At 40.8% G+C, this 25218-nt stretch overlaps 1 protein-coding gene across 1 annotated transcript in view; it reads right to left on the bottom strand.

The window, feature by feature from the left end:
• The window catches only part of PPP2R3A (protein phosphatase 2 regulatory subunit B''alpha), a 159609-nt gene extending 135438 nt beyond the window's left edge, over positions 1-24171 (bottom strand). Inside the window, exon 1 of the mRNA XM_063113740.1 lies at positions 24013-24171. The gene's annotated coding sequence lies outside the window, so the exon portion shown is untranslated. The remainder of the gene's footprint in view (positions 1-24012) is intronic.
• Between the last annotated feature and the right edge of the window lie 1047 nt (positions 24172-25218).

A 25218-nucleotide genomic window follows, 5' to 3' on the forward strand; every position in this document is an offset into this window, starting at 1 on the left:
CCATAACCACAGCTTTCCCAGGAAGTGATAGAACTCCCAACATTGTGCTTTAATAGAAGATACACTGAGCCCTTCTCATGAGGTGCTAGGTGGCTTTAAGACTTCATATATCCTCTCTGGGCCTCCACCTCCTCAAATGTTTGTGTGAGCTCTGTGGGATACAGACTGTGCTTGTCAGAGTTCCCTTAGAAGCTGCTAACACTAGGCATTTCCCACTGCAACCAGAACAGCTCTGCTTTTATCTGTTTTATACACTGGAAAAAAGGTTTTATTTGAAAAACAGTTCTACAGCTAACAAGTACTCTTAAAATCACAGGGTTAAAACAAAACAAAACAAAACATTTACCCTTTGGCTTATTTGTTAATCATAAAGGGAAAAACGTAAATTTATAATCTAGGGATATGAAATTCACCACTTTAACACATTAGTCAAACTTAGCATCACTAATGTGACAATCAGATAATATGTACCTCCCAATATGATGCAATATGAAGATCACAGTATCATCTATGGAGTTTTCTTGCCAAAAATATTTAACTTTAATTCTTTAGATCTAAAGTCTAATTATAGGAAATACAGGACATAGAGAAATAAGTTAATACCATGAGGAAGAAGAAGAATATGCATCATTCTATAAGACAATTGGCCTGGTCCCTTCAATAAATCCAGTTTCTCGACGGAAAAAGTATGTACATATATGGTTGGGTTGGGGGAAAAGGAAGCAAAAGGAACACCAAACATAAAGGTTCTGAGGTGGGAGCATGTCTTGCATGTTTTAGCAAGAGTGAGAACGGCAATGTGACTAGACTTTAGCTCTTAATTGAGTGAGATGGGAAGTTTTGAGCAGAGAAATGACATGATCTGACTTACTTTTTAACAAGATCATTCTGGCTGTTATGATGAGAACAAACTACAGGGGATAAGAGTAGAAGAGGGAGACCAGAAAGGGGGCTATTGGAATGATCTAGGCGCAAGATGATGCTGGCCTCAATCAAGTGGTAGCAGGTGAAGGGTAAAAAGTGATCACATTCCGGATATATCATGAAAGTAGAGCCAATGGGACAGATGTGTTGGATTTATGGAAAAAGGGGAAGTCAAGAATGAATCTAAGGGTTTAAAAAATTGTGTTTTTTGTTTTGTTTTGTTCTTCAACAACTGAAAGAAGAAAACTGACATTAATTGAGACTGGCAAGTCTGCAGAAAGAACAGATTTATTGGTGGGAGAGGGAGTGGTGGTGGCAAAGATCAGTAGTTCAGTTTTGGACACATTAGTTTTGAGATGCCTATTAGACATCCCAGCAAGCTGTTAAAGAATTGAGCTTATACAATTAAAGGTGTTCAGCAGGCTGTTAGAGAACTGAGCCTGGACTTTAGGGGAGAGATTTGAGCTTATAAAAAGCTGAGAGTCATATTTAAAGCCATGAAACTAGATGAGATCTCCAAAGGAAGGAATACAGAAAGAAGAGACATCCGAAGGCTGAACCCTGTGGCATTCAAACATGCAGAGCAGTGCTGTCCAATGGAACTTTCTGTGGTGATGAAATATTTTTATGCCTGCTTCACTCAACAGGTAGCTACTACCCATATGTAGCTATTGAGCACTGGAAATATGGCTAAGGTAACTGAATAATTGAATTTTTAATTGAAATAACTACATGTAGCTATTGGCTACAGTACTGGACAGTGCAGATCTAGAATTGGGGAAGTGAAGAGAAATTAGCAGAGGAAAGTGAAAAGAAGTGGCCAGAGAGGGAATAATTATTGTGAGACAATTCTCCACAGGCCTCTCATGTTTCTGCACATACTGCAAGCAAGGCACTGACTATTGAAATGATACATAATATAAGACAGTTATGGACTATTTTTTCAAGAATGTTTGTACAGCAAACAGCCTTGGAAGACTTAGCAGTGTCTCCCTCCTGAGCAAAGGGTTACTGTCCAGTATAATAAAGATGATTGTTTCCCTCTGGAATAAGAGCAGGCATACTTATTGTCCATTATAAAAGATTTGGGTTCCCTAAGATTAAATTTCCTTTCCGATAACACAACTCACTGTGTATACACGTTACCTGGCTTCTTCACATTGCTCTGTGGGTACTGGGGCTCTGAGAACCCATACAAAAATACTGATACTCTGGCTACTGCTACTACTGTAATTCTTTCATCTCTCTGACCCAGAAGTCTCCTGTCTTCTACTCGTATTCATGAAACTGTAACACACTAATCTGTTAGCTTACAAATGGTAAAATCTTAGATCTTTCATAGTTCTTAATAAGTAACTTAGAAATGGAGAAGGTGTTTCAAGGAGGAGAAAGTGATCAACTCTGTTCATGAATGTGAAGTTGGATAAGTATTGAGAAACGACAGATGTGAACATTGTTGATAACTGATAAGAGCAGTTTTGAGAGAATTGTGGGAACAAAAATCTGGCTGGCTCGAGTTCTGAAATGAATGGGAAAAGAAAAGTTAGCAACATAGTATGGACAATTCTTTCAAGAAGTTTTGCTATGAAGTTTACATGAAATAAGGCAACAGTTAGAGGGGGAAGTGGAGTCAAGAAGAATTGTTTTTAGTGTCGGAGAAATAAAAGCATGTTTTCATGCATAAGAGAATGATTCAGGAGAGGGGAAAATGGACGACACAAGAAAAAGAATTACAAAGCACTTAGGCTAGTTCTTTCACAGTAAAAGGAGGGAAAGCAGGGTACATGGAGACTACTCAGGTAGTAGGTAGCTGTAGTGATGAAAGACCTTTTCTACTTCATTTTCTCAGTGAAACAGGAAGGAAGGCCATGGGTTGAAAATGAAGAGTGGGAAAGATATATTGAACACTTGTGGAGACTGAAGACATGAAACAGTCATCTAGGAGGAGATAAAACTGAGGGAAAATGATTAGGGAAATCTAGTATGATTGCCAGGCTACATTAAGGACTGCTTGAGTTATGATCATTAATTTAAGGCCAACTTCATCAGCATGGTTTTATAGGCATGGGGTAGGCAAAGAAATGAATTTAATCGGTGCTGTAGTTTAGCCAGGCAAAGTTGCTGACATGAGAGAGAGGGGGGCAAAGGAATTGAGGATGTATGTAACGGAGAGATAATGACTGATGATTGAATCTAGGCCTCTAACCTTTCTATCTCCTGAAATCCCAGCCCTTCCACTGAGCCCTGTGGGAATCATGGATAGTTATCAGCAAAATCCCCATGTCCTTGACCTCTTCTCTGAAGCTTTCTTCAATTTCCAGTGCCTTCCTGTTTAAGGAGAAACTGGGCTCTCCCCTGAGGATGTTGCTTTCCTTGTAGCCATTTTAGACGATGGCACTTTTTCTCTTTCACGCTCCTCAAACAGAAAGCCAGGCAGGTGCCCTTCCTGTTCCTCATTGCTACTTCCAGACCATTCTCCCTTTGCCATCTCCAAAAATCCTCTGCTCTGAGTCACATATCATTGTACTCTACCACCCACTACCCTCCCTTATTGCAGTCATTTATGGCTCTCCTTTCATTCCTTGATGAGTTTAGTTTAGCTTCTGGCTCACTGCCACTCCAACACTATTTCTGTCATAATTCTTACTTATTTCAACATCCAAACAAATAATCCATCTGATATCCTGGCCTCTTAGTTTCACAACCTTTTCTCCACAACAATAACAATGTTGGTCTTGTTCTCTACCCTATCTCAGCCACTTTCTCCCATGGTTACACCTAAGCCTTTAGAACACCAAAGAGTACGTTTTAATAACCACATCAGAAGGAGAAAAAAATCTACTGGTGAGTTTGCAGTAAGACAATCCCTCTGTAGGCCTCCACTGGTAGGGTAGAGGGAATGGTCATATCAGGCATAAGCTCACCCTCTGCAGGAATTCATGCTACCGTCACCAACAGATAAACAATAAGAAGGAGAGAACTAGGCATTGCTCCTCTTTGCCGCTTCTTATCTTAGGCTTGTATTCCTTAGGCACATGTGTGAAGGGTTGGGGTAGAGGCAGAGGCATGCTGCTATGTTGACCCTTCTTGTACCAGAATCTCAAGGGGAATATTAATATTATTACATGATCATTTTTAAAGTACTCATATATGTTAGCATTGTGCTGAGCATTGAAAGGCATCATCTAATTTAATTCTTATGTCAACATGGAAGTTAGTGTTACCTATATGTCTTAGATGACGAAACTGAGGCTGAGAATTGTTAAAGAACTTGCTCATATTACAAAGTACAACTGTGATTTGAGCCCAGTTTTCTCTAACATCAAAGCCCTTTTGTCCTAGCTGGGGTATTCAGTACCTGAGTCCCTGCCATAATCCCAGATTTCTCAACTTCTAGGGAAGAAACTGCCTCAAACTCTTAGTAGGTAGAAGGAAGGAAGGAAAATAGAAAGGAAGGAAGGGAGGAAGGGAGGGAAATCTGTAGAACACTGAAGTAGTTACAGTAATCTGGACAGAAAAAACAAAAAGGTGTTTTTTTAAAAACCCCAATTATATTTCTCAGAAAGTCTGGAAACCTAATAAATTTATTAGAGAATGATAAAATGTGACATAAAATAGCTATATAAAAGAAAATCATAACAGATAAATTTAACAGAATACAATTTAGAGTTAGACTCTTAAAGACCAATGAATAATGTTAAGTGCTACCTATCTGAACTTCAGACTATAAGTATATTATCAAACTTTGTAAGCATAATTAAGACAATGAGCTAGTTCAACAATAAAACTTACTGGGGCATAATTAAAAGAACATTTTCAATATCCAGAAATAGAACTATATTCAAAACATGCCATAAGGCCAAGCATAAAGCTTAATTTAAAAAACAAAAAACAAGTGACCTGTGAGATTAAATCAACAGGAGGGAAAGGGAAAATGCAGAAGGCCCTAAATGTAGAAGGAAGCAAGTAGCAGGGCAAGAAAAACCAATTTAAAGAGACTTAGAACAGTGAAACATGAGATTCGACTAGGAGAAAACACATAAATACAAAATCAAAGATTCAGGCAAAGAGTCACTGAACAGAAAAAACCTAGAAATAATTTCCATTTACTAACAAAGTATTTATTAAGCATTTATAACACTGCTATAGTTTCTCAGGAGAGAGAAGACGGGATTCAGGTGGCAGTGTGACGGATCAGGGAAGAAGATGTGTTAGAAAGCCACAGTTTAGGGCTGAGCCCGTGGCACACTCGGGAGAGTGCGGCGCTGGGAGCGCAGCGACGCTCCCACCACATGTTCGGATCCTATATAGGAATGGCCGGTGCACTCACTCACTAGCTGAGTACCGGTCATGAAAAAGGCAAAAAAAAAAAAGAAAGCCACAGTTTACTTACCCTCATATCTCCAACAAACAGCCAGTGCACACGCAGCATAAAATAGAACTTCAGTAAGATTTTCCTAACGTATAAACCTCAGATGCTGCGAAGCACCCCAAAATTCAACTAGGGTAGGGCAAGGGGGCAAAAGCCCAATGCAAATATCTCCAGGTAAGAAGGAAACGCAGATTACTTTGAGCTGACCCTTCACAGTTCTCCCTTGACAGAACCCATTGCTTAGCTCCTGCCCTGGATAAAGCTTTTGTACCTTACTTCTTGGCACCACTGATGCCCTCTGTTTAACCAACCATGACAATATCTTTGGTGACGTCTCACAGATAAGATTATTAGTTCATTTATTCACTGAGCTTGCCCACTGGAAGAGTGCATGAAGCACTCATCTGTCTTATGACTGACAATTTCAGGCAAAAAGTTGTGGTCCTATGGGCTCAAGATTAGTACCTAACTAAACAAACCACCCACAGGACACGGTCTGGATTACCACCTCTAGTAGGGTTCTGTGGCCACAATTTCAGCAGGAAAATTCTCATTCAATATCATGATAGAGGTATGTGTATGTATGTGTGTGGGGTGGAGATGGGAAAGATGATACTGAAACCATGTGGAAAGCACAGCTGAGAGCAAGGTTCAAACTCAAGGAGCCAAAGGGGATACTTGATGGGGTTCAAACCAAAAGGCCAGAGGGGGTATGGAGGTTGAGTCAGGAAATTGAGAGCAAGAGGTTCATGACTTGCTTTTTATTTTCTGGTCATACATGCAGTACGTCAGGCTGAGCTGACAGATGCAAGTCTAGGGACAGGACAGTCCACCCAGCCTGCCTCACCAACCTCTGACTGTCATTCAGCCTTTAGTACCCTGAGTGGCATGATGAGAACCCTCAGAGACTCCCAAAGTTCTTCATTCAGCTGACATTCTACATGTGGGATTGGGGAAATCCCTGTATTCTGCAGAAGAGGCCCAACAAGGGTTTTTTGTTATTAATTACCTACTGTACAGATAGACAACCTAATATCCAGTACATGCACAACCAGAGTACCTTACTGGGTAATAGAGCTTTTTATAGGTGTCTTGTTAGGTGTATGGAAGTCATAAAAGTGAAATGGCCACCTGCCGTATTTACTAACTATACCCAGGATATAAATTCACTCAGTAAAGCCTATTAACCCTATCTCTAAAATAATTTCAACCACTTCTCAGCACTTCCACTGCCAGAATTCTGATTCAAACCATCATCCTCTCTCACCTGCACTACTCCCATGGTCTCCAAACTGGTCTCCCTGCTTCCACTCTTGCCTCTCCATTCTCCAGTCATTCTCCTAACAGCAATACCAGACTAATATAAATCATAGTGAATTGCTCATCTGTTTAAAATAATCCAATGGTTACCCACTACATTTTGAACAAAATCTAAACTCCTCCACCATGGCCTATAATAGTTCCAGACTGTCCACTACCTCCTTAACCATATCTTGTACTGTTCTCCCCAACCTTTCCTCAGTTCCACAAACAGCCTCTTCCTCTCCCTTGATCACAGCCCCATCTCACTACTCTCAATGCCATTATCCAGTTTGTTGTCTTTATAGCACTTATCAGTCCCTGAATTCGTTTTATTTATTGTTTACACATTTACTGATTTTATCCCTGAACAGAATGTACACTCCACAAAGGCAAGGATCTTGTGTGCCTTGTTCACCACTATATCCCAACACCAGAACAGTGCTTGACACATATGAACCACTCAAAGAAGGAACAGCAGGAAGAAAGGAGGGAAGCAATTTGCTAATATAGCACCATTTCTATTTCTGTGGCCAAGAATTCGATTAGAAAAAAAGTCATCTTTCGTAACCAGTTTAAAGAGGGACTGACTCTTGCCATCTAGGATAAAGTGGCCCTCCTGGCCATTTCTGATAATTACTCGGTTTCATTTTGCATTTTGCATTTACCTAAATGTTTAGCATATCTTCTGAACCTAAGACCTTGGCCCCCATCCCAAATGCCTTAGTACAGAGAAGCAAAGTATAGAAGATAATCCACAATAGCTGCAAGACCCAGCACAACCCCACCACACAAATTGAGAAAGACCTGACACTGGGCGACAGACCCCCGATTTCCCCTGGCTGTTCCACTGATCCCCATCAGAGCAGGCCTTGGCTGGGGGAAAGGGGAGACAGCTAAAGAAAAACTGCTTGACCAGGCAGGATGGACTGGATTCCTAGGAGTAGCAATAATAAGACAGGAGTAGAGGTAATTAAATGTAAACTTTCTTAGGTTCAGACTTGATCTGGAGGATGGGATGTTTGTTCCTCAGGCTAAGATTTGATTTAAAGGTCAGAATGTTTGCTCCTTAACTGAATGCCTTATGGCTTAAGATAACATGTGTAAAGTCAGTCTCTGCAGTTATTTCTGCAGACCACCTGTAACTGCAAGCTGGCTTTGAAGTGCACACACCCTGGACCCTAAGGCACCATGGAAAATACCAGTCAAGAAGCCAAGAATAGCTGTGCTGACTTCACCCTGAGCCAATCAGCTTCCCAAATGACTCCTGGGACTCCCACTCATGATTTTGTTCCATAAATGCTTGTGATTTTAAGCTATCGGGAGTATGAGGTCTTTAAGCTCTTATAGCTATCACAGGCTCCTTTGAATGGCCATCCAAATAAATGCTAATCTTTAACACTGCAAACTGTGGCGTGAGAGACTTTTTAATCATTTAGGCAGCGGAGGAGGAACCTCTCTAGGGACAGTAACAGACTGCCAACAAGAAGCTCAATTATGCATCTACTATTCTTCCTGAAACCAAAATTTTCATGCTTTCAAACAGGGTGCTTATACCTTATTTCTAAATATTTAAGCAACTTGAAAGTGCCTGGAAAATTGCACCACTGTGCTTGGTTTGTTTTTTAAGTAAACATGCTGAAAAGTAGAGCTTAGAAATATTAATTCAATTTGCTTAATTTTTGTTTAAAATAATAATGGTACTATGTAGAATTGTATAATGGAACCCAATAAAAGGTAAAACTTAAAATAATTATGCATCTACTATAGTTAGGCAAGTTATTTTACAAAAGTGTACTCATCAAATAGTCCTCTGGCTTACCAATAAGGTGGACCTCACAACACCATAATCTCCAAACTTAGATAGCCTATGTTCAAATCCCCAGAGAACACATTATTGTACAGGCATCTGGTTACCCAAGCACCTCAGAACATTGTGTAAACCAGGCCTTGGTCCTTCAGGAAAAGCGACATAATCCAGACTCAATACACCTGCACTTGGTGGTGCTCCTCCTTATGAATGCCCCCTGCTACTACTTACCTATGCTATGCATGAAGGGCTCAACACAAACCAATCCCCATTATGTGAGAGTGGGAAGACTAAGACATTTAAATGTCAGTGGTTACCAAGCTAGATGTGCTGAATGGAACTTAATGGAGATCACCAGTACAGTTTCATCTACCTAAACAGACTTTTATCATAATGGTGGCTGGCTATCAAAGTGAAACAGACTTTGGCCCAAGGTGTCTATACCTTGACAGACATTGTAGTAGAAATTTTTGGTTATATACCTAAAGTTTTAGTCATCTACTTCATCTCATCTTCTAAGGTCCTCATTCCTGTTGGGTGGGAATCATCTATAAAGATTATTGGGGAAGTTGGGCTGTCCAAGGCTACAGAATGGACAGCAGTTCGTGTTATAAACTGACTCAACTTTGCTCTATTATGTTCTTACCAACTTTTTGTTGAGGTTGTTGTTGGGGGTGTACATATTTTATGCTCCCTTCCTTTTTCTTTCCCCCAAGGCTTCTCTCTTATGTACTGAACAAGAGATTTTATCCATTTCCTCCCTACTCACATCCTCGTCTTAGAGACCTGTCTTGCCCACAGGCTAGATGGGGCAACTTTATGTGTCATATGCTTTCCAATTCCTGGTCAAATTTGGTTGAGACACACTGACTCAAGGTAGGCCAATCATATTATTCTCTCCTGGGAGCTTGGAATTGAAGCACACTGTCAACAAACTGAGAGATCTGGGTCTTAAAGGTCCTACAGATTTGAGGCTGGAGCTACTATTTTGTGGTACCCACAATGAGCAACATGGTAGGACAAGCTGGTGTTAAGAAAACAGAGTGGACATAATACAGAGAGAGCATGTTTATTTTCCATGATGGCTGGCCATGCTTAATAAAACAGGAATGAACTGATGTACTCTTTGTCCATTTTTACTACAAATAACTTTTTTACTTGTCTTTAAGCAGATTTTTATCCTTAAAACCAATCAATTTCTATGACATGCAAATATATATCTTCATTGATATTATTTCTCCCTCCATTTTTCATTTGGCTCTTGTTTTCATAACGTTCTACCTTATTTCCTCTCTTGGTGTCTGTCTTCATTCCATCTGTAGCCAAAAAACTCTCATCATAAGTAATGGATACTAATTGGGTTTTTTTAGCTGCCCACTTTTAGGACCAAAGCAACAACATGGATTAAAAGGGAGAACTTATTACCCTTCTGAAAATGAGCAGGAATGCTGTGCTCTTCAGTCAAAGGGACCGATCATATCCTGGCCCTACACTGTCAATAGTACATGTTTTATCCAGGCTGGCCATTCTGGATCCAGGTCCAATTTGATATCAGTACAATTTCAGTGATCAGGCCTACAGTAAAGATCAATCTTTTTTGACTAATGAATCTTTCAAAAAGTAATACTGCAAACCTCCTTAAATTTTTTTTAAATTATCAAAAAAATTTTATATGACATATGATAAAGCAATTTTAGTTAAAAATAAGTATCTTAGGTCAGCATATTAAAGTTCACGTGGCACAATCTTCAATATTTAAGGACAAATTTTGACTTCTACTTACAGTAGATGAACTGTTTTATCACGTAAAGAAAATCATAAGCTGTCAAATCAAATTGTCGAAAAATTAAAAGATGGATTTACAACCAAATGTATTAAATTCAAAGATGGACTTAGCACCAACTATATATTGAAATGTAGACTGAAATTTAATTTGTATTATAACATCCAAAATAAACTATTTTTATAACTTGATACTTGGAATTCTTCTATTTTGAGCTTAGAAAGATCAGCTGCTTATTTTGATAATTTGGAGGTTTAGTTTTTAAATGTCAAGGTAGAAGAAATGGTTTCCTGCTGCTCTTTGAGAAAATTTCTTTGTAACAAACACACTGTGGATCTTTATTGGCAATAAATGAAAAGCCAAATTGGATAGAATCATCCTATATTTTTTCAAGCATATTCAAACTTTTAAATTTTTAGAATTTTAAGTACCTAAACAGAGATAAATCAATTACAATAAACATGCAGCTGTCCACAACACCACATGTATAGTAAGTTGAAAATCAATTATTTTAAAAGAAAACCATTTCCTACTTATTTAATACCACACAGAGTTTTTTAATTGATAATCCATTTTAAAATTGAAAACATCTTAACTTGATTAGGTCCCTACTATCTTTCATGAGATTCAACTGAGTATCTTTACTTGCTACTTGAATTTGGTGAACCAATCTGAAATGAGTTTCTCTAGAGCAGGCTTAAGAACAGGAAATAGAAAATGCCAATCACATGCATGTATGAATATATGTGTAACTTTAAACATAAGGCATTCTTGGCTGATGTTTCTACCTCTATAATGATGTTTTAAAAATCTTTTTATTTTGAAATAACTTTAGGTTTCCAGAAGAGTTGCAAAGATACAGAAATACACTTCACTTAGCTTCCTTTAATAATATACTTTTAAAAATATTAAAGACATCTTGACGTTTCATAAGAACGCTGACCAGATTAATGCAACCTATGTATTTCATAAAGAACATCTTGAAATAATTTTGCAGAATTATCATTTTTTATGCTCTTGATTAACTTACGATATTTTTGACATGTGTTGCACACATGTTCCATCTTTAACCGACAGTCCATTATGTCTACAAATTCAACCATACTTACAACTACGAACAATTAAAAATAGTGTAATGGTTAACTACCACCAAAGCTGACAATAAACAATGACTGAAGGTCATGACCACATTCAAGCAATGTCTTCTAACATCATATCACTCAAACTGTCGTTTTCATATGGAAAAAAATTTATATAATTATTGTATTATTTGCCAAAAAGCAGTTACTGACACAGAAACTATTACTGCCTTCGATGATATAAACTGATGTTAAGACTAATTTATAAGCTAATTCTAAAATTTCACATGAATAAGAAAATATGCTAGAAGAGTCAAGACAACTTTGGGGTGGGGAGACAAAAACAAAGGGAATAGTAATGTTTTTCCCTTAAGCTAACAAGGGTAGCGAGTGTTCACTCTACTGCTATGCTTCATACCTGATATATGTTTTACAAATATTCTGTTATAGTCATTTAATATTTAATTTTTTAAAAAGAATGAAAAAAGAGGACCTTCCTTTATCAAGAAAAAATATGTATCAAAAAGCTGTTGTAACTAAAAATGTATTAATGGCACAGAAACAAAGATCAATGAGACTAGAGTCCTAAAATCAACTTATGCATATATGAGAACTGATAATTTGACATGCCACCTATTATTAAAATTATTCCAACTGAACATGATTCCTCCCTCACACTATTCACAAAAATAAATTCCAGGGCTTCTGGTCAAGATGGCAGAATAGACAGTCCCAGCCTCACTTTCTCCCACAAATCAACTAATTTACAACTATTAAAAAGCAACAACAAGGGCCAGCCCATGGCTCACTTGGGAGAGTGTGGTGCTGATAACACCAAGGCCACAGGTTCGGATCCCTATATAGGGATGGCCGGTTAGCTCACTTGGAGAGAGTGGTGCTGACAACATGAAGTCAAGGGTTAAGATCTCCTTACAGGTTATCTTAAAAAAAAAAAAAAAGCAACAACAGCCAAGCTGGAGCCATTAGAGCTCAGGGGAAGAGGAGAAGAGACCTACGGAGTGCATGAAGATGGGAGAAGCCAAGATGAGAGAGAGAAAAAACCACTCCGACTGTTTTGAGCCCCAGCCGCTTCCAGGCTGGAGCTGCTGAGTGCATGGAGCAGGGGCCGGCAAAAGCCATAGCTGTGCCCTTCAGATGAATTTGCTTGGAAGTGGCAGGGGAGAAGACAGCCTTGGTGGCCCCCAGACCAGCAAGACTACTAATAGGTTCCCGTGGATCCACTTAGGAGCGAGGGGCCACAACAACTGAAAAAAAGAAGCCACTCAGAAGCCAGTGAGTCAGCACAAGGGACGGGAGCATGGCCTGTCCCATGGGAAGTGTTTGGAGCACAGTCAATGGGGGAGACGGGCCCACCAGGAGAACACTGTGGCATAGCAAGGACAGCTGATCTGCACCCCCAATCAGAGAAAGACCACTCAGAGGAGACTGGTCAGGAATACAGAATTACATGGGGTGCAATTTGATGAAAAGACTCAGGTCCAGACCTGTACAACCCAGGTGTACAGGATCTCATGAGTCCTGGAAGCACCAATAAAGTCAACCATTAAAACCTGAGCTGCACAACATTTAGCTCAACCAAACAGCTCAAGTGCTGGTCCCCACAGGAAGTTCCTCATTTTAGAAGTAAGCAAAGGACAACAAATTAGTTCCAGTGCAGAGGTTAAGTGGTAGAATCAGCAAATAACCCAACACAGAACTGAAAGAAAAAAAAAATGCCCACAGACCAGAGACAGTTTGATATTAACTAGTAAAGGTCTCTTATCACCAAAGAACACCTATAAAACCTAGCAGGATCAGAAGTCCCCTGGGCTACCAAGCCAGGGAGCGGGAGGGCTGGGGGCCCTCTGATACCCGCAACCAGTCCTGAGGGCCTCAGCCATGCCCCACTGACACCTGCAACCAGCCATGATGAACACCGAGCCACCACAAGAAGCGTGCCAGGCTCTTCCAAGCTCAGGCGGTAGGGGGGGGCGAGGCCTTCAGCCACACCCCTCTGACATCTGCACCCAGCCCAGCAATGATCAAGCCACTGCTGGAAGCCCCCTGGTCTCCCATGCAGGAATGAGGGGGGTGCCACACGCCTTAACCTTGCCCCTCCTCCTTCCTCCTTCTCCCACCCTATTTCCTTCCTCCTCCCCCCTCCCCCTTCCCCACATCTGCTCTGCAACAACATAAAATGTTTAAAAAAAAATAGTAATCTAAATAAATAAACTTTAAAAAAATTCCAAATGAAATTAAAGGCCTAAATTTTAAAAACATATAAAGTAAGATTATATATTTGTATCTTCAGGGCAGGGCTGGTTGGTTAGCTCAGTTGGTTAGAGCACAGTGTTGTGACACCAAAGTCAGAGGTTCAGATTCCAGTACCAGCCAGCCACCAAAAAAATAAATAAAAATAGATTAATTAATAAAATATCTTTAGGGCAGAAAAGACACCCATTAAAAAGTCAGTTAAAAAAAAAAAGTCAGTTAAATAAAAAGCCATAAAGGTAAAGATAGGTAAAACTGACATCGAAATTTAAAATATTATTTAACAGTCCAATAGACTGGAGGAAAATGTGCCATTTTTATAATAAAGAATGAGTATCTAGAATATAAATAAAAAGACATATAATGGTGCATATAATAGAAAAACCAAAAAAAGAGTGCTTAAACAAGATAAAAATTAAATTTCTCTCTCATGCAAAAGCTGGTGAGGGGCTGATGGAGCAGCTCCACCAAATGCTTGGCGACTCAGGCTTTCTGGCTCACTGACCTACTATGATGGGCCTGATGATCTAGGATGGCTGTTAGTGCTCTAGTCATTATATCTGTATTCCAATATACAGGACAGGTGAAGGGATGAAAAAGAGAGAGCCTTCTCCCTTTTAGGAGACTTCAGAGTCACACCTAACCCTTCTGCTTAAATATCATTAGTTAAAACTTACTCACATGGTTATACTTGACTTCAACAAGGCCAGGTCTTCTGGATGAGCAGCAGTGGGCCTGGCTAAAAGCTGTAGCTCCTATTATTAAAGATAAAGGAAGTACAGATCTAGGAGGTAACTAGCAGTCTCTGCTATGCAACCCCATAAACGGAAAAAGAAACACAAATGGTCAAAAACTTTAGAAAAGATATTCAACTGCAGGGAAATAAAAATCAAAACAAAGAGATACCATTCTGTAAAACTTCTGAGAGGCAAAAATTCACAAATTGGTGAGGGTATGAGAATTTTCAGCCTCATAATATGTTAATTTTTTAACAAAGAGAATGTATTCAATATTATTAGTGTAATTAAAAACAAAAATATTTTATTCATTGAAAAAATAGTAATATACATTATTACTCCTTTGAATTATCTTACATATCATTTATTTTATATTAGTACAGACATCTTGGGGACCAATTTGGCAGTAACTATTAAAATTTTGTTTATATGATTATATGACCCGGCAATCCTGTCTTTTAGAAGATATGCAGTATAAACATTCACACATTTGCACAAGTAAGGATGTTCACTGCAGTAATCTTTAAAATAGGGAAAAACTGGAAACAACTCAATTGTTCATCATTAGGAGAAAAGCCCCACTGTTTTCTTCATAGTACTATTATCACTACCTGAAATTACATTAATTTATCTTCCTGTCACCTAGGAAGTTGGCTCATCTAGGAAAAGAAGAGAAATGAGAATGTACCTATATATTTGTATGGTTAAAAATTCCTTGGAAAGAATACACTGCTTTTTAAAACAACAAATTAAAACACACACCATTCTAGCCTTTAATAACATAAACCCACCAGAAGGCCCACAGGTTTGCAGACACAGGCTGAGAAACGCTAATCCAGAAGAAGCCTCTAAACTTGATATCCAGAGCAACTGTCCCTGGATGTGTTGTATCTGCCCTTTTCTTTAGGGTCTGGGGCATTTCACAGTAGAATCAACACACTCTCTCCATTACATGGAACCCTCAACTGTCTTTTTACCTGGATCCCAATACTGTTGCCAGCACCAGGTGGGCCACCACTCACTGAAGAGGGCTGACCATGGGAAAGGAGATCCAGCCAGATCTGGCAGAAGACCAAGACTGGCAAGATGTACCAAACTGAGACGAGACAAAATGCTAACACCTGAGCCACCGTGCTTGCAGGGGGACTTTGCACTGGTAGGAGCACTGTGTTCCTCAGTGTGCACAACAGCAGTATTCTGGGGCTCAATCCACAGGACCGTAAAATAGGGAATATGCCTGTGATCTACAAAATGGAAAGGATAAGTGTGCCCTTGCTAGAACTTCTAAGCCCTTAATGACATCTCCATTCACAGCCACTAATCTCTGCTTTTTATTTTTAATCTCACAGACAAGCAGTTTTCAAACTTCTTTTTTAACTGGAGGAAACAAGCATAAAGATGAATAAACGAATACACAAATAAACAAGGAGGACAGGGACAGCCTCAGTGCTCAGTCTTCAGCGGTGGGGTAGGGGGAATACTCAGACCCCTCAGAGTGCTGGGGAATGAGAGTTTGAAAGGGAAGGAAGATAGGAAGCATTGGGGAAAGTGAAACTTAGCCAAGACCTGAGGGAAATGAGGGAGGAAGCTTCACTAGGGGAAAGCAAAGTTTCTCAGGCAGGAACACACCTGGCTTTTTGGAAGAAGAAAAAGGTACTGTTTGTGATTGGGACAAAGCAAGCACAGGGGACAGTAGTAGGAAATGAAGTCAGAGAGACAAAGGTGGGTTTCCATTATGAAGGGACTTGGAGGTAAGTGTAAAGCCTCTGAGTGGAGAACTTACTTTTAACAGAATTCTTCTGGTTGCTGTGTTGAGAATAGGCTGTAGGACAGGAAGGACACAAGCAGGGAAAAGAGTTAGGTTATTGCAATGATTCAGGGGAAATATAAAGGTGGCTTGGACAAGGTGGAAGCAGTGATCAGAGTGGGAAGTGACCTAATCTAGATAGATTGTGAAGGTAGACCCATAAGATTTGCTGATAGATTGAACGTGGGATGAAAGAGAAAAGAAAATCAAAGATAAATCCAAGGTTTTTAGCCTGGGCTACTGGAAGAATGGTGCTATTTACAGATATGGGACAGGCTATGGGAAGATTGGGCTTTGGAAGGAGTTCAGTTTTGAGATGTCTGTTAGATATTCAGGTGGATATGTCAAGTAGCCACTTTGATATCAAAGTATGAGATTCAGAGGTGAGGTAGAACTTGGAGATATAAATTTGGTAGCTGCTGGTGTATAGATGATGGTGTGTATATGGTATTTAAAATCATGAGATTGGGTAAAATGTCAAGAAGCAGGTTCAATAAGGAAGAACAGAAGTTTGAGTATTAAGTTTTACAGTGCTCCCACTTTTAGAGTACAAGAAGATGATGAGGAACTAGCAAAAAGACTGAGAAAGTACCTGCAATAAAGTGAGAGGAAACTTGGAGAATGCTGGAAGCTAAGTGAAGGAAGGATTTCAAGGAAAGAGGAATAATCAACTGCATCAAAGCTACTGAAAGGTCTAGTAAAAGGAAGACTGAGAACTGATTCACTGGGGTTAGCAATGTGAAGGTCAGTGGTAAGCTTAATAAGAGTGCTTCAGTGGGGGAAGAGGCCTGACAGTGTGGACTCAAGAGAGACTGCTGGGAAAGGAATTGGAATCAGTGAGTTAGAAAACTGTAGACAGGACCAGATTTAGAGGAATCCCAGTGGAAGAGACAGTTTGTTCTTGTATCACAAGGCACTGTAACTCCAATATCTAGTATAGTGCCTGGCTCACAGTGATAACTCAACAAATATTTGTTGATTGATGCCACAAATATGTACACATGAATGTTAAAAGAAAAAAAAATTGACTGAACTAATGGAGGTCACTAGCCAGTGAATTAGGAAGCAGTCTAGTTTTAGAAGTTTAAAAGCTGGTACAGTGAAATGTGAGGATTCTTGGTCCAATAAGAAGAGACTGCCTTTTACTTTCCTACTATGCCTAAAAACTCTTTAGGGCCCTTACAAACCTAGAGTAGATCGCTCTACATTTCAGAGGAACAGCAACAGAGTTCGACAAACACATGCCCTACAAGAAAATATACTTTCAATTCTGGATAAGTAGAATCTCTCCAACTACCTTTGCATCTGGGGCCCTGTGACTTTGCACCCTGGGCTACAACATAGATCCCAGAGTCATATCATATCATGATTCACTATGTACTAGGATGGAAGACTTTTGATAGTTCCTGATATGGTAATGGATTCTTAAATATGATACCAAAAGCATAAGCAACAAAAGAAAAAACAAACTAGACTTCACCAGAATTAAAAACTTTTGTGCAAAGGACACTATCAGGAAAGTGAAAAGACAGCCCATGATATGAGAGAAAATATTTGCAAATCATATATTTGATAAAGGTCTAGTATCTAGAATATATAAAGAACTCTTACAGCTCAACAACAAAAAGACAACTCAATTAAAAAATGGTCAAAGGACTTGAATAGATATTTCTCTGAAGAAGATACACAAATGGCTGATAAACACACAAAGAGATGCTCAACATCATTAGTCATTAGGGAAATGCAAATAAAAACCACAATGAGACACCACTTCACACTGACTAGGATGGCTATAACCAAAAAACCAGAAAATAACAAGTGTTGGCGAGAGTGTAGAGAAACTAAAATTCTCAAATATCACTGGTAGAAATGTAAAATGGTGCAGCTGCTATGGAAAACAGTTTGGTGATTCTTCAAAAACTTAAAAATGGCATTACCATATGATCCAGCAATTCCACTCTTACATATATATGTAAAAAAGCAAGCACAGGGTACAATGCTCTTTATATAGAAAAGAACTTAAAACAGGTATTTAAGCAAAAACTTGTAAAGGAATGCTCTTAGCAGCACTATTTACATGACACAAAAGGTGTGAACAACCCAAATGTCCATCAACTGATGAATGAACAAAATGTAGTATATCCATATGTATTAGTCTGTTTATGTTGCTATACCTGAAACTGGGTGATTTATAAAGAAAAATGAAATTATTGCTTACAGTTCTGAGGCTGGGAAGTCCAAAATTCATCTGGTGGCAGTGACAGTGACCCAAGGGTCTCACATTGCAAGATGGTGAAAGCAGAGAGAGCAGAAAGAGCAAGAAAGACAGACTCTCCTCTTCTTTTAAAGCCTTCAGAACCATGCCCCTGACCACCATTTTTAATACATTCACTACTGCACAGTCCTACAATCCAATCACCTCTTTGAGGCTCTACCTTTCAGTTACGTAATAGGATTTCTCACCCTCTTAACAGTCACAGTGGGAGCTAAGTTTCTTATACATAAAACTTGGGGGACACAATTCAAGCTTCAGGGAGTTTTGGGGGGACATAATTCAGTCCACTACACCATACAATGGAGTATTATTCAGCCAAAGAAAGGAATGAAGCACTGATACATGCTATAACGTCAATGAACCTTGTAAACATTATGCTGAATGAAAGAAGCCAGACACAAAGAGTCATACATTGTATGATTCCATTTATATGAAGTGTTCAAAAAAAGGCAAATCCACACAGACGGAAAGCAAATTGGTGTTTTTGAGGCGCTAGGAGCAGATGAGAATCAGGAATGACTGCTTACTGGGTACAGGGTTACCTTTTAGGGTGATGAAAATGTTCTAGAAATACATAGATGGCTGCACAATACTGTGAATGTATTGAAAGTCACTGAATTGTACACTTTAAAATGGTTTACATGGTTAATTTTACCTCAATTAAAAAAAAAAAAATCACATAGCCCATACTTGACAAATCCAGGCCTTGTACCCAAGAACTGGCTCCAAGTCCTCTGCCCACTCAGAAATCCTGTCCCTTCCACAAACCAAAGGGAGCTCTGGACCACCTTGGCAATGGGCTTTTTCTCCATCTACTGCCATTCAAGCAGTATTTGTGATGAAGGAATTACTACAGCTGTCCAAGCACATACAAGTTTCTTAACAAAATATTGTCTTATAATGAGCTCCCAGTATAAACCATCTTGGATCAAGGTCTGCTATCTATTACAAAATCATCCTTTATACAGAACTTAACCATCCACCTAACTGATAAACCAATGACAGCTATGAAGGCTAGTCCCTCACAAGATGACACTCCTGTTTGCAAAAATGTATAGCAATGGGGTTTATGGCTTCAATTAATAAACACCAACCTTCACTAATAATTCTCAGCATTTTCCACCCCCACCCCCTGCCATGTTTTCTGTTCTGGTGGTAGACCACAACTCTTAGAAACATGAAACACAAAACTGACCTTTAAAACCTCCTCTGCCAGGTTAACGTTGCCAATGAAGCAGAAATGGATAAGAGACAGACTGGTTGTGGCCATTAGCATGACAACCCATCCTAGATAGTCACTCTAACCCTGGTTCTTCAAGGTAACAGCATTCACACAACCTTTTGGAAACCAAAATTTGCTCACTGCTGTCCTCTACCAAACTTTGAAATGCTAGGCCTGAACCCTCTTCTCTCCTTAATCTGTCAGTTGTTCTCAATTTCCACTGCTCAGTGGAATCAACCAAGGAGCTTTTAAAAATCCAATGCTGCAATTCAGACCAAGTAAACAGAAGCAGAAATTTCTTAGGTGGACCCAGAGTTAGTATTTTTCAATCACTCAGTGACTCCAAAGTGCAACCAGATGAGAATCACTGTTCTATATTCTCTTTCTAGACTGGGGATCACAAAAGCCTACGGAATCAGAGAAGTAAATGAGCAAAGTAGTCAGGCATAAACTGTAGGGAGTGTTGGGCTCTATGGCAAACTATAAAGCAGCTGGAATCAGCTATGACTTACTCTATTCATTGTTGCTATATGGGAAAGCCAGCTCAGTAGTGCTACCTTTCCTCATTTTTAAAGAGAAGCCCCAAATCTAGATTTTCATGGGAAATCTTCAGATTTTAAAATATTGGCAGCTACTCCAAATTAAACAACGACGAAACCACTGTATGGGCAAAACAAAACACATCTGTGAGCCACATTCTGCTACGTGCTACCAGTTTGCAACCTCTGCCCTGGGTAATTTTACTCAACACCCTTTAATTTACACCTAAAAGTTTGTGCCTCTAGTGCAGCCCTTTCCTCTGGGCTCTGAATTTGAAATGTCAAATGCTATGTAACATCTCCACTTGAAAGTTTCAACAGTCCCAATGTGAGCTGTCACTTAAACCCACCTCAAAACTACTTATCCTTACAATGTTCTTTATTTCAGGTAACAACTCCACCATTCACCTGGTTGGGCAAGCTAGAACCCTAATCTCAGAAATTTATTTCTCCCTCTCAACCCCCGTACCCTATCAACCACCAGATCCTACCAGTTATGCCTCCTAAATGTACCTCATGTATACACATACTTCTATCTCCACAGCTACCACGTTGGTCCCGATTACCATCTTTTCTCTCCTAGTTATCCACAGTAACATCAATTACGGTCAGTTGTCTCCCACATTCACTCGTTTCCTTTCAAACCAATCTCTCCAATATGACCAGAATGATTTTTTACAAACGGAAGTATTTTCAAATATATACATGTATAAAATGTATGTATATATGTATAATTTGACCCAACAATTCCACTTTAGGAATTTATCCTGCAAATATATTCATACACATGTGAACTGGCATATTTATAGTACTGTTTATAGTAAATCATTGGAAACAATCTAAATGTCCATCAATAGAGGAATGGTTAAATAACCTATGGTATATCCATACAATGAAATACTACACAGTCATTCAAAAGAATAAGGAAACTATATACTGAAATGGAAAATTCCTAAGATGATGTTAAGAGTGTACAGTATACACCATTTGTGTAAACAACAAGAGAAAAAAAGAATATGCATTTGCTTGAACGCCCACAAAAACATCTACAATAATATACAAAACAAGTATCAGGGGTTATACCTTTGGAAAATGTGGGGAAAATGGCAGCTGGGGGAGGGAATAGAACCGACATTCTGATTTAATGAGCCTGGGGGAGGGCTCAGGCACCAGTACTCTCTGAAATTCCTCGTGTGATTCTGATGAGCAGGGTAGACTGAGAACCACTGCTAGTGGACAGCCTCTGACTACCTTCCAGCTTCATCCTGCCCCATCGATCTCCATGGTCCACCCACACTAGCTTCTGGGTTCCCAGAAAAGGTCTTGTTCCTTTCTGACACAGGGCCTTCACACTTGTTCCTTCTGTATGGAATACCGTCCCCCTAAGCTTCACCTAGTAACTCCTATTTATCCAGAATCCACTTCAAAGGTCACTTCCCCAAGGAAACTTTTCCTAGTTTCCAAACTAGGTCAGGCCTTTGTTTTACATACTCACAGCAACTTGTACTTCTCTTCCCAGAATTTAACACAACTGTAATTAGGTAATTGCATCATTACACATGTAAACATCTGTCACCTTCTTTAGACTATAAGGTCTAGGAGTCCAAAGACCTCATTAGTTGTTTTCACCACTGTATTCTCAGACCTAACCTAGCATCCAGCTGGTGAAGTATGCCTTTAGACATTTGTCAAATAAATGAAGACTGTTTCTGCCTTCCAGCTTAGTAGAGAAAACATAAGTAAATGAGGACAATGCAGTATCACTGGTGTTAAGGCAATAGTCCATTTAGAATAGTAGTTTTAAACTAGAGGTGATTTGGGCCCTCCCAGGGGATATTTGGCAATGTCTGAAGGCATTTTTGCTTGTCACAGCTATGTGTATGGAGTACTACTGGTATCTAATAAGTAGAGGTCAGGAATATTGCTCAATATACTACACTGCACAGGATAGCCCTCCACAACAAATTACCTGGTCTAAAACCTTAATAATACCATGGAGGAGAAACCCTGATTTAAAGTATGGTAATACTCAAAAGAGTGGTGAATTCTACTCCCGGTGGCAGTGATTTTTTTAAAAATTTGTTTCCTTTTTTTTTTTTTGGCGGGGTGAGGGATGTCAAGAGAAGCTTTAGAAAATAAGTAATGCTTCAGCAAATAAGTAATGCTTCAGCTGTGTATTGAAAGGACACAGAGACAAGGTAAGTGGGGACTATGTTTGTCAAAGGTAATGAGGAGTCTCTGAAGACTTTAAAGGCAAAGTTATGGTTTGAACAGGTGCCCCCTCAAATACCTCATACTTCAATTTACTCCTTTTCTTTATTCCCTTCTTGCTGAAACAAAACTACTCTCAGGAGTAGCTAGTGTCAGCTAAACATTAAGGCCAAATAATTTGATAAAGTCACACAGCCCCTTCCTCTCTAGAAAGTTAAGCTGCATTTTTAAATATGCAATACTTATGAGTACAAAGAAATCTTTAACTGCTTAATGTTCAGGTTGTTAGTGGACGAAGCTATTTTTGAACTCAACAGCCAGTTGGCTCTGGTAATGAATTCTCCAAACCTTTCTATTTTTAAAAAACTTTTTACCTGTTTTCCTGGCCTTGACTTCTGAACTCCCAGACTGTATAAAAGATCCAAGTTTTCCCACTAGTACCTCGTGCTATAAGTTCTTCCACCAGAGATGATAGGAGAGCCATTTGGTTGCAATAAATGTGAATAAATTGTGTGTGTAACAGGAGTTGCCTATACATTTCTGAAAAGGCTTTCAGTAAAAGTCATGGATATTCCTGAAAGAAACTGAGATAATTTGTAACGGTATCACCAGAAAAAAACCGTGTCTTACTAGAACACAAGCCTGGTGCCTACTGAGCTGGACGCCCACGTTCTGACCTAGTATGGCAATTCTTAGGGTCTCAGCGCCGGTTACTCTGTTTACAAGAAACTGAGGCCTGAGACTAAAGAACAAAGAAAAATGCCTGGCAACAAGGTGTAGGGGATGTTATGTACATAAATAAAGATTTGAGGAGAAATACTTCCTCAGATTTTGGAAAGCACTACAAATCACTCTCTTTTGCTTATGCGTTCATAATTTATTTCGTGTTTTCAGACCATTTTCTGATCAGAAAGTACCTTACTATCTGTGAACAGCAATTTGTCTCCCCCTGTATTCCTTAAGCTTTACCGGAGCGGGAGGACTAGGAATAATGTGAGCACGACAGTGTTCGGATGCAACATCAACGCCAGGCCCGGCCAGCTGGTTTCCATCGAGGTGGTCCCCAGGAGAACGTCTCTCCGGGGCGGCGCGGGGCTGAGACCCACCGAGGCGCTTCGAGCACGGCCGCGGAGCAGGGCCGGGGTCAGCCCGGACTCCGTTTACCTTTGTTTCAGGTACTCCTGCTCCCAGCCGGGCCAGGGATCCCGCGCGCGGCCCGGAGCTGGTGACACATCCTTCTTTGGCCAAGTCGGGCCGTGGCTGAGCAGGGGGCGGGGAAGGAAAATAAAGCCTCAGCGCCTAACGACGCGACTCTCAGTTCTTCCAAATGTTGGCATTTGTCTCTCTGCCAAGCTTTCCTGTTAATACGTACCCCAGGGCTGGCCTAGGAGCCCCGAAAGCCGAGAGGACCCAGGCCGCCCCCGCGGAGGGCGGTTTCCACGCCTCCCGGGCGCCGGTGCCCCGGGCCGGGCTCCGCGTGTGGAGCAGCCCGAACCGCCTCAAGTCCCGACTCCCACAGCCCTGTCGGCTCTGCGCGGCCCCTCGGGCCAGGCCGGTCCCCGCCCCCAGTCCCGGCCCCGCCCGCCCAGCCTCCGCGCGCCGCCCCCCGGCCTTGCCACCCCCTAGGGCCGGGCTGAGGGCGCCGAGGGCTCCAGGCCTCGCGGCGGCCGTCCCAGCGCCTACCTCGGCGCCCGCGGCTCCTCCTCCGACTGCTGCCTCGGCTCGCGGGCGGCACTCGCCGCCAGGGTTCCCCGCGGCGCGGACTGCGGGGCTGCGAATGCGGCGCGTGAAGAGCAGAGGCCCGAGCGCGCCCCGCCCAGCCGCCGGCGGCCACCCCCTCCTCCTCCGCGACCCCACCCTCCGCGGCGGGCTTGGCACCCCGCCCCGTCCTCCGGCCCCGCCCCCAGGCTTCGCCCCGCCCCTCTGGCCGGAGCAGTTCAGGGGGTGACGAGGGGGGCCGCGAGGGGCGCCGCGGCCGCGCCGGAGCAGTTCGCTGTGTGGCTTCCTCGCGAGGTGTGGAACGTAGTGGTTACTAGTATGTATTTGGCGAATGTGAGTCTTGCTCGGATTTATTGCCGTTATTGTCGTCTTCATTATTGTTATCGTTGTTATTGTTATCGTCATTTGTTGTTTTGCCCTCCTTGGAGAGGCCGGATGGCCCCTTTGAGGGCAGCCCTCGCCGCTGACCGGACACTGCAGTCCTCCCAGGGGCCAGCACCTGCGCCACATTTCACTTAGCCCAAGAAGTTGTGTTTATTTTGAAAGAAGAGATATTTATTTTTAACTGTTATTGTTAAATATAAGACAAGTGCAGAAAGCCATATAAAACCAATGCACAGCTTAATGAATTATTCTGAGACACCACTCTTATAAACCACTCCCCAGATTGATCACCATGTAAAATGGTCTGGCTTAAAACAAAACCTCAGGGCAGAGACAGCCTGAGAGGACCTCCCAAAATTGCCCTCCTTCTAACTGCCGAAGGAATTGAAAGGCCGCCCATAACCGTGCCCTTTCAAGAATACATTCGTAAAATGGAAATTTCTCCAGAATTAGGAACCCCCAATTAAAAGTGTCTTTGTAAAATTCTTAATTAAGAAGATAAATCAATAAATACATAAGCATGTAAATAATAAGTCAATCAAACAGGAGATTGAATAGCATGAGGAAGAAGGTGGGGGATGGGATGTATGATAGCCAGGGATTAGGGGGACTGCAAGGATAGGTCTGGGCATCCGGGCTGTCCTTTTCACTCTGTGTCACCAGCACCTAGCACAGCAACAGGAACGTACCAGGTGCCATATGCGTATATGTGTATATACATACATTATACATATACATATATATATATACATGTACAAGGATACTTCAAAAAGTTCATGGAAAGAT

The sequence above is a fragment of the Cynocephalus volans genome, chromosome 11 (assembly GCF_027409185.1).
Source record: "Cynocephalus volans isolate mCynVol1 chromosome 11, mCynVol1.pri, whole genome shotgun sequence".
NCBI classification, from domain to species: domain Eukaryota; kingdom Metazoa; phylum Chordata; class Mammalia; order Dermoptera; family Cynocephalidae; genus Cynocephalus; species Cynocephalus volans.